The following is a 9752-nucleotide window of genomic DNA, read 5'->3' as shown; positions in this document are numbered from 1 at the left end:
ACTCAGGCATGGAATGTCCAATCTGCCCCAAACTTCACACGTTTGATAAGAGTTATGTCCTGAACACATGACCATGCTCATATTCAGTTATAGTCATAGCGCCACCTGCTGGCAACAGGAAGTGACATGTTTAACACTGTTATGGACTCCTAATAACATATAAAAAAGTGCCAGCAAGTGCTAAACATGCTAACAACATACTAGAAGCATGCTAAAACATGCTAGCAAACTCTTAGCTAAGTGCTAAAGCATGCTATTATTGCAATTAAATAGGAATTTGCTGTAACTCAGGCATGGAATGTCCAATCTGCCCAAAAATTCACACTTTTGATAAGCGTTCTGTCCTGAACACATCTACATGAGAATATTCAGTTATAGTAATAGCGCCACCTACTGGTAACAGGAAGTGTCATGTTTAACACGTTGATGCCATTCTAGCAACATGTTAAAAATGCCATTGACTTCTAAACATGCTAGAAACATGTTAAAACATGCTAGCAATACTTAGCTAAGTGCTAAAGCATGCTAATTCAATGAAACAGGATGTTGTTGTTACGCAAGAAGGCAATGTCCATTCTGCACCAAACTTCACACTTTTAATAAACGTTCTGTCCTGAACACATGACCATGCTCATATTCAGTTACAGTCATAGTGCCACCTGCTGGCAACAGGAAGTGACATGTTAAACACTGTTGTGGACATATAAAAACATATAAAAAAAGTGCCATCAAGTGCTAAACATGCTAACAACATACTAGAAACATGCTAAGACATGCTAGCAAACACTTAGCTAAGTGCTAAAGCATGCTATTGCTGCAATTAAATAGGAATTTGCTGTAACACAGGCATGGAATGTCCAATCTGCCCCAAACGTCACACGTTTGATAAGAGTCATGGCCTGAACACATCTACATGAGAATATTCAGTTATAGTAATAGCGCCACCTACTGGTAACAGGAAGTGTCATGTTTAACACGTTGATGCCGTTCTAGCAAGATGTTAAAAATGCCATTGACTTCTAAACATGCTAGAAACATGTTAAAACATGCTAGCAAAACTTAGCTGAGTGCTAAAGCATGCTAATTCAATGAAACAGGATGTTGTTGTTACTCAAGAAGGCAATGTCCAATCTGCCCCAAACTTCACACTTTTGATAAGCGTTCTGTCCTGAACACATGACCATGCTCATATTCAGTTACAGTCATAGCGCCACCTGCTGGCAACAGGAAGTGACATGTTAAACACTGTTGTGGACTCCTAATAACATATAAAAAAGTGCCAGCATGTGCTAAACATGCTAACAACATACTAGAAACATGCTAAAACATGCTATCAATCACTTAGATAAGTGCTAAATCATGATATTACTGCAATTAAATGGGAATTTGTTGTAACACAGGCATGGGATGTTCAATCTACCCCAAACTTAATATGTAACATGCAAGAAACATGCTAGCAACACTTAGCTAAGTTCTAAAGCATGCTATAAAAGCTCAAGGAAGTTGTTGTAACTTAAGCATAAAATGTCCAATCTACCCCAAACTTCACACATTTGATAAGAGTTATCTTTTGAACACATGTCCATGCTCATATTCAGTTATAGTCATAGCGCCGCCTGCTGGCAAAAGGAAGTGACGTTTAACACTGTTCTGGACTCCTAATAACATATAAAAAAATGCCAGTAGGTGCTAAATATCCTACCAACATACTAGAGACATGCTAAAACATACTAGCAAACACTTAGCTAAGTGCTAAAGCATGATATTACTGCAATTAAATATGAATTTGCTGTAACTCAGGAATGCAATGTCCAATCTACCCCAAAATTAATATGTAAAATGCTAGAAACATCATAAAACATGCTAGAAATGCTAAAGGAAGTTGTTGTAACTCAAGCATACAATGTCCAATCTGCCCCAAACTTCACATGTTTGATAAAAGTCCTGCACTGAACACATCTACATAGCAATATTCAGATATAGACATAGCCCCAACTACTGGCAACAGAAACTGACATGGTTAACACAGTTATGCAGTACTAACAACATAATTATTGTGTACTAAGCATGCTAGAAACACAATAAACATGCTAGCAACACTTAGCTGAGTCATGAAGCATGCTATTATCACCATTATACAAAACATTTTGTAACTGACTTTGACATACTCTTACTATATATACCTCCTTAAATGTACATTGCCCAACCATGCTCTGTCTTCCTAAAGCCACCGAGTGTTGATGGCACGGGTGCGAGGGCCCTTTCATCGCTGCTTGCAGCTTTAATTAGGGCCCGAGCACCGATGGTGTGAGGACCCTCTTGGAATTGCTCTGTTTATTATTATTATTATTATTCTTCTCCGCATTGAATTGCATTTTTGAGGGCCTAAACATGCGCGAAAACTCACGAAACTTTGCACACGCGTCAGAACTGGCGAAAATTTACATCTGATATAGGTTTCAGAATTGGACGGGGCAAAATGGCTCGATAGCGCCACCTATAAAAGTTCAACGGAGTGCGCCTCCTGCAACGTTCCACGTACGTGCACGAAATTCGGTACATACGTGTAATGACCTAATACCTACAAAAAAGTCTCTTGGAGCATAGCCCTAAACACAACAGGAAGTCAGCCATTTTGAACTTCCTCTCAGATTTTTGTGCAGTTTTTGCCATTTTCAGGCCTCGTACTTTAACGAACTCCTCCTACAGTTTTAATCTGATCATCTTCAAATTTGGTGAGTGTAATCTTAAGGCCTTTGCGACGTTAAATTGCGAAGATCTTGAGTTTTCGTCGAAGGGCGGGTCCTCGGCGGCCTTACAAATTTCGATGTTTCGCCATGAAACAGGAAGTTGCTGTAACTCAGGCATGGAATGTCCAATCTCCCCCAAACTTCACACGTTTGATAAGAGTTCTGTCCTGAACACATGGCCATGCTCATATTCAGTTATAGTCATAGCGCCACCTGCTGGCAACAGGAAGTGACATGTTTAACACTGTTATGGACTCCTAATAACATATAAAAAAGTGCCAGCAAGTGCGAAACATGCTAACAACATACTAGAAGCATGCTAAAACATGCTAGCAAACTCTTAGCTAAGTGCTAAAGCATGCTATTATTGCAATTAAATAGGAATTTGCTGTAACTCAGGCATGGAATGTCCAATCTGCCCCAAACTTCACACTTTTGATAAGCGTTCTGTCCTGAACACATCTACATGATAATATTCAGTTATAGTAATAGCGCCACCTACTGGCAACAGGAAGTGTCATGTTTAACACGTTGATGCCATTCTAGCAACATGTTAAAAATGCCATTGAGGTCTAAACATGCTAGAAACATGTTAAAACATGCTAGCAATACTTAGCTAAGTGCTAAAGCATGCTAATTCAATGAAACAGGATGTTGTTGTTACTCAAGAAGGCAATGTCCAATATGCGCCAAACTTCACACTTTTAATAAACGTTCTGTCCTGAACACATGACCATGCTCATATTCAGTTACAGTCATAGTGCCACCTGCTGGCAACAGGAAGTGACATGTTAAACACTGTTGTGGACATATAAAAACATATAAAAAAAGTGCCAGCAAGTGCTAAACATGCTAACAACATACTAGAAACATGCTAAAACATGCTAGCAAACACTTAGCTAAGTGCTAAAGCATGCTATTGCTGCAATTAAATAGGAATTTGCTGTAACACAGGCATGGAATGTCCAATCTGCCCCAAACTTCACACGTTTGATAAGAGTCATGGCCTGAACACATCTACATGAGAATATTCAGTTATAGTAATAGCGCCACCTGCTGTCAACAGGAAGTGACATGTTTAACACTGTTGTGGTCTCCTAATAACATATATAAAAGAGCCAGCAAGTGCTAAACAGGTTAGCAACATACTAGAAACATGCTAGCAAACACTTAGCTAAGTGATAAAGCATGCTATTACTGCAATTAAATAGGAATTTGCTGTAACTCAGGCATGGAACGTCCAATCTGCCCCAAACTTCACATGTTTGATAAGAATCATGGCCTGAACGCATGCCTATGCTCAAATTCAGTTATAGTAATAGCGCCACCTACTGGCAACAGGAAGTGACATGTTTAACACGTTGATGCCGTTCTAGCAACATGTTAAAAATGCCATTGAGTTCTAAACATGCTAGAAACATATTAAAACATGCTAGCAATACTTAGCTAAGTGCTAAAGCATGCTAATTCAATGAAACAGGACTTTGTTGTTACTCAAGAAGGCAATGTACAATCTACCCCAAACGTCACACGTTTGATAAGAGTTATCTCTTGAACACATGTCCATGCTCATATTTAGTTATAGTCATAGCGCCACCTGCTGGCAACAGGAAGTGACGTTTAACACTGTTCTTGACTCCTAATAACATATAAAAAAATGCCAGTAGGTGCTAAACATCCTACCAACATACTAGAGACATGCTAAAACATAATAGCAAACACTTAGCTAAGTGCTAAAGAATGATATTACTGCAATTAAATATGAATTTGCTGTAACTCAGGCATGGAATGTCCAATCTGCCCCAAACTTCACACTTTTGATAAGCGTTCTGTCCTGAACACATGACCATGCTTATATTCAGTTACAGTCATAGCGCCACCTGCTGGCAACAGGAAGTGACATGTTTAACACTGTTGTGGACTCCTAATAACATATAAAAAAGTGCCAGCAAGTGTTAAACATGCTAACAACATACTAGAAACATGCTAAAACATGCTAGCAAACTCTTAGCCAAGTGCTAAAGCATGCTATTATTGCAATTAAATAGGAATTTGCTGTAACTCAGGCATGGAATGTCCAATCTGCCCCAAACTTCACACGTTTGATAAGAGTCATGGCCTGAACACATCTACATGAGAATATTCAGTTATAGTAATAGCGCCACCTGCTGTCAACAGGAAGTGACATGTTTAACACTGTTGTGGTCTCCTAATAACATATATAAAAGAGCCAGCAAGTGCTAAACAGGTTAGCAACATACTAGAAACATGCTAGCAAACACTTAGCTAAGTGATAAAGCATGCTATTACTGCAATTAAATAGGAATTTGCTGTAACTCAGGCATGGAACGTCCAATCTGCCCCAAACTTCACATGTTTGATAAGAATCATGGCCTGAACGCATGCCTATGCTCAAATTCAGTTATAGTAATAGCGCCACCTACTGGCAACAGGAAGTGACATGTTTAACACGTTGATGCCGTTCTAGCAACATGTTAAAAATGCCATTGAGTTCTAAACATGCTAGAAACATATTAAAACATGCTAGCAATACTTAGCTAAGTGCTAAAGCATGCTAATTCAATGAAACAGGACTTTGTTGTTACTCAAGAAGGCAATGTACAATCTACCCCAAACGTCACACGTTTGATAAGAGTTATCTCTTGAACACATGTCCATGCTCATATTTAGTTATAGTCATAGCGCCACCTGCTGGCAACAGGAAGTGACGTTTAACACTGTTCTTGACTCCTAATAACATATAAAAAAATGCCAGTAGGTGCTAAACATCCTACCAACATACTAGAGACATGCTAAAACATAATAGCAAACACTTAGCTAAGTGCTAAAGAATGATATTACTGCAATTAAATATGAATTTGCTGTAACTCAGGCATGGAATGTCCAATCTGCCCCAAACTTCACACTTTTGATAAGCGTTCTGTCCTGAACACATGACCATGCTTATATTCAGTTACAGTCATAGCGCCACCTGCTGGCAACAGGAAGTGACATGTTTAACACTGTTGTGGACTCCTAATAACATATAAAAAAGTGCCAGCAAGTGTTAAACATGCTAACAACATACTAGAAACATGCTAAAACATGCTAGCAAACTCTTAGCCAAGTGCTAAAGCATGCTATTATTGCAATTAAATAGGAATTTGCTGTAACTCAGGCATGGAATGTCCAATCTGCCCCAAACTTCACACTTTTGATAAGAGTCATGGCCTGAACACATCTACATGAGAATGTTCAGTTATAGTAATAGCGCCACCAACTGGCAACAGGAAGTGACATGTTTAACACGTTGATGCCGTTCTAGCAACATGTTAAAACATGCTAACAATGCTTAGCTAAGTTCTAAAGAATGCTAATTCAATGAAACATGACTTTGTTGTTACTCAAGAAGGCAATGTCCAATTTGCACCAAACTTCACATGTTTGATAAGAGTTCTGTCCTGAACACACATCCATGCTCATATTCAGTTATAGTCATAACGCCACCTACTGGCAACAGAAACTGACATGGTTAACACAGTAATGCAGTACTAACCACATAATTATTGTGTACTAAGCATGCTAGAAACAGACTGAACATGCTAGCAACACTTAGCTGAGTCATGAAGCATGCTATTATCACCATTATACAAAACATTTTGTAACTGACTTTGACATACTCTTACTATATATACCTCCTTAAATGTACATTTCCCAACCATGCTCTGCCTTCCTAAAGCCACCGAGTGTTGATGGCACGGGTGCGAGGGCCCTTTCATCGCTGCTTGCAGCTTTAATTTTATATGTTTTTATATGTCCACAACAGTGTTTAACATGTCACTTCCTGTTGCCAGCAGGTGGCACTATGACTGTAACTGAATATGAGCATGGTCATGTGTTCAGGACAGAACGTTTATTAAAAGTGTGAAGTTTGGCGCAGATTGGACATTGCCTTCTTGAGTAACAACAACATCCTGTTTCATTAAATTAGCATGCTTTAGCACTTAGCTAAGTATTGCTAGCATGTTTTAACATGTTTCTAGCATGTTTAGAAGTCAATGGCATTTTTAACATGTTGCTAGAATGGCATCAACGTGTTAAACATGACACTTCCTGTTACCAGTAGGTGGCGCTATTACTATAACTGAATATTCTCATGTAGATATGTTCAGGACAGAACGCTTATCAAAAGTGTGAAGTTTGGGGCAGATTGGACATTCCATGCCTGAGTTACAGCAAATTCCTATTTAATTGCAATAATAGCATGCTTTAGCACTTAGCTAAGAGTTTGCTAGCATGTTTTAGCATGCTTCTAGTATGTTGTTAGCATGTTTAGCACTTGCTGGCACTTTTTTATATGTTATTAGGAGTCCATAACAGTGTTAAACATGTCACTTCCTGTTGCCAGCAGGTGGCGCTATGACTATAACTGAATATGAGCATGGTCATGTGTTCAGGACAGAACTCTTATCAAATGTGTGAAGTTTGGGGCAGATTGGACATTCCATGCCTGAGTTACAGCAACTTCCTGTTTCATGGCGAAACATCAAAATTTGTCAGGCCGCCGAGGACCCGCCCTTCGACGAAAACTCAAGATCTTCGCAATTTAACGTCGCAAAGGCCTTAAGATTACACTCACCAAATTTGAAGATGATCAGATTAAAACTGTAGGAGGAGTTCGTTAAAGTACGAGGCCTGAAAATGTCAAAAACTGCACAAAAATCTGGGAGGAAGTTCTAAATGGCTGACTTCCTGTTGTGTTTAGGGCTATGCTCCAAGAGACTTTTTTGTAGGTATTAGGTCATTACATGTATGTACCGAATTTCGTGCACGTACGTGGAACGTTGCGGGAGGCGCACTCCGTTGAACTTTTATAGGTGGCGCTATCGAGCCATTTTGCCCCGTCCAATTCTGAAACCTATATCAGATGTAAATTTTCGCCAGTTCTGACGCGTGTGCAAAGTTTCGTGAGTTTTCGAGCATGTTTAGGCCCTCAAAAATGCAATTAAATGCGGAGAAGAATAATAAATATAGCTGCGAGCAGCGATTACGGGCCCAAGCCGGTGGCACCGCAACCCCGGAGCCTTTAGTTACCTAAAGGCACCGGGGATGGCGGTGCCGCCGGCTTTGGCCCTCCATCGCTGCTCGCAGCTATATTTATATTTATATATATATATATATATATATACACACACACACACACATATACATTATATATATATATATATATATATATATATATATATATATATATATATATATGTATATGTGTGTGTGTGTGTGTGTGTATATATATATATAAGACAGAAAATATTACTTGTCTTACCTTATTCTGATTTTATGATACACTCAAAATATTCCACAACAAATCCTTTAAATTTAATGTCAAAATAAAAACGAAAGTAAGCAGTGTTGGTCTCACGTAACCCTCTCATTAGAATCAAAATGTTTCAATATTTGCGATGTATTTGGATGCTAAACTATTCTTTATTATAGGCTTTGTACTTCACTCGTGTTCCAATATCGATGGAAAAAATCATCCTCTTCACACGCGCAAAAATGTGCTTGGAAACATCACAGTGGAGCTTTGCTTTCTGTGAATGGTACAAATTGTACTACTGACTATTTAAACAGAGCAGTGTAATTCGTTTATGTTAGGTTGACTATTTTTATTATTATATTGTATTAGGGCTATAATGAACAGGCTGCGATGTCAAGATTGCAATTCTGGAATGTGTGTGTGTGTGTGTGACGCGGTTGCGGTTGAACAGTGGACACAAAAACATAAATAAAATGTTTTAGTTAATTCCTACATCCATAGGAATACATTGAAAATGCTCGCTCTACTCCGCACCATTATCAATGTCTGTGCGGACGTCTGTATTTTACTAGTATATAGTATACTATAGTTAGCGATTTAAAAGCCCTCAGCGGTGTCACACGTCGATTAACCGGTGGGAAAATTTTATCACAGTCACATCCCTAATATATTTATATATAAATACAATAGGCCTACCTGAAAGAAAATTTTACTTGCCCGACCAGAGTATAGCCTGATTAGAACGTCAATAACAAAAAAATAACTTGGGAGTCACTAAAACGAGAGATTATTCTAATTTCATTACATTCATTTTAAGTTGCAATCAGCAGTTAAATATGAATGTATTACTGATCAATGGTAACAAGGTTGCACTGCTGAGGCTCATGCTGCTTCTCCAGGAGAATTGTAAACAAATGAGCGCAGCACACAAAAAAGCAAACCAGTTAACAACATACTGACTATAAAAATTACAAATATGGAGTTTTTATATATTTTATAACATATGATAGAGTTAAGCAACCTCACTTGACGAGTAGGCAACTATTTCCTGAATACAATCACGATTGAAACTGTGACATTGATTTCATACAACAGGTTAATAAACAGTTACAATTAAGTCACTTACATTTTAGATGCAATATTGACTGTTTTTTTTCTGTTTCAGCAGCAAAAATAGTTAAACAAAGATCACAGCAGAACCACTGCGCATCTCACAGCAACTTGTTTTCTCATTACTGAATGATTCAGCTTTTTGAAACGAATCGGTTGACTTAAAGATTCAATGGTCAATCCATAAACATCTGTCTCAATCATGAATGACTCAGTCATTGGAACGAATCGTTTGAACGAATGAATCAATGACTCGCTCATTAAGATGGTCGCCTGGCGACACCTAATAGCGGTTTAGTGTTATGTTTAAAAGTATCATTTTTTCCAACGTGCACCATTATCAATGTCCGTGCGGACGTCCGTTTTTTACTTTCACTTTTATATTAGCGATTTAAAAGCACCCGCTCGTGTCACACGTCGATTAACCGATGGGAAAATATCCTTACAGTCATATACCTAATAAATTTATATTTAAATACAATAGGCCTACCTAGTAAAACGTTTTATATACTATTTTGATATCCTTTTGGACACAAGAGGGCAGTATAGCCCTATGTTTGCTTTTTTGTTGA

Source organism: Squalius cephalus (genome assembly GCF_949319135.1).
Source record: "Squalius cephalus genome assembly, chromosome: 8".
NCBI classification, from domain to species: domain Eukaryota; kingdom Metazoa; phylum Chordata; class Actinopteri; order Cypriniformes; family Leuciscidae; genus Squalius; species Squalius cephalus.
The sequence above is the reverse complement of the archived record's forward strand: the minus strand, read 5'-3'. Positions refer to the sequence as shown.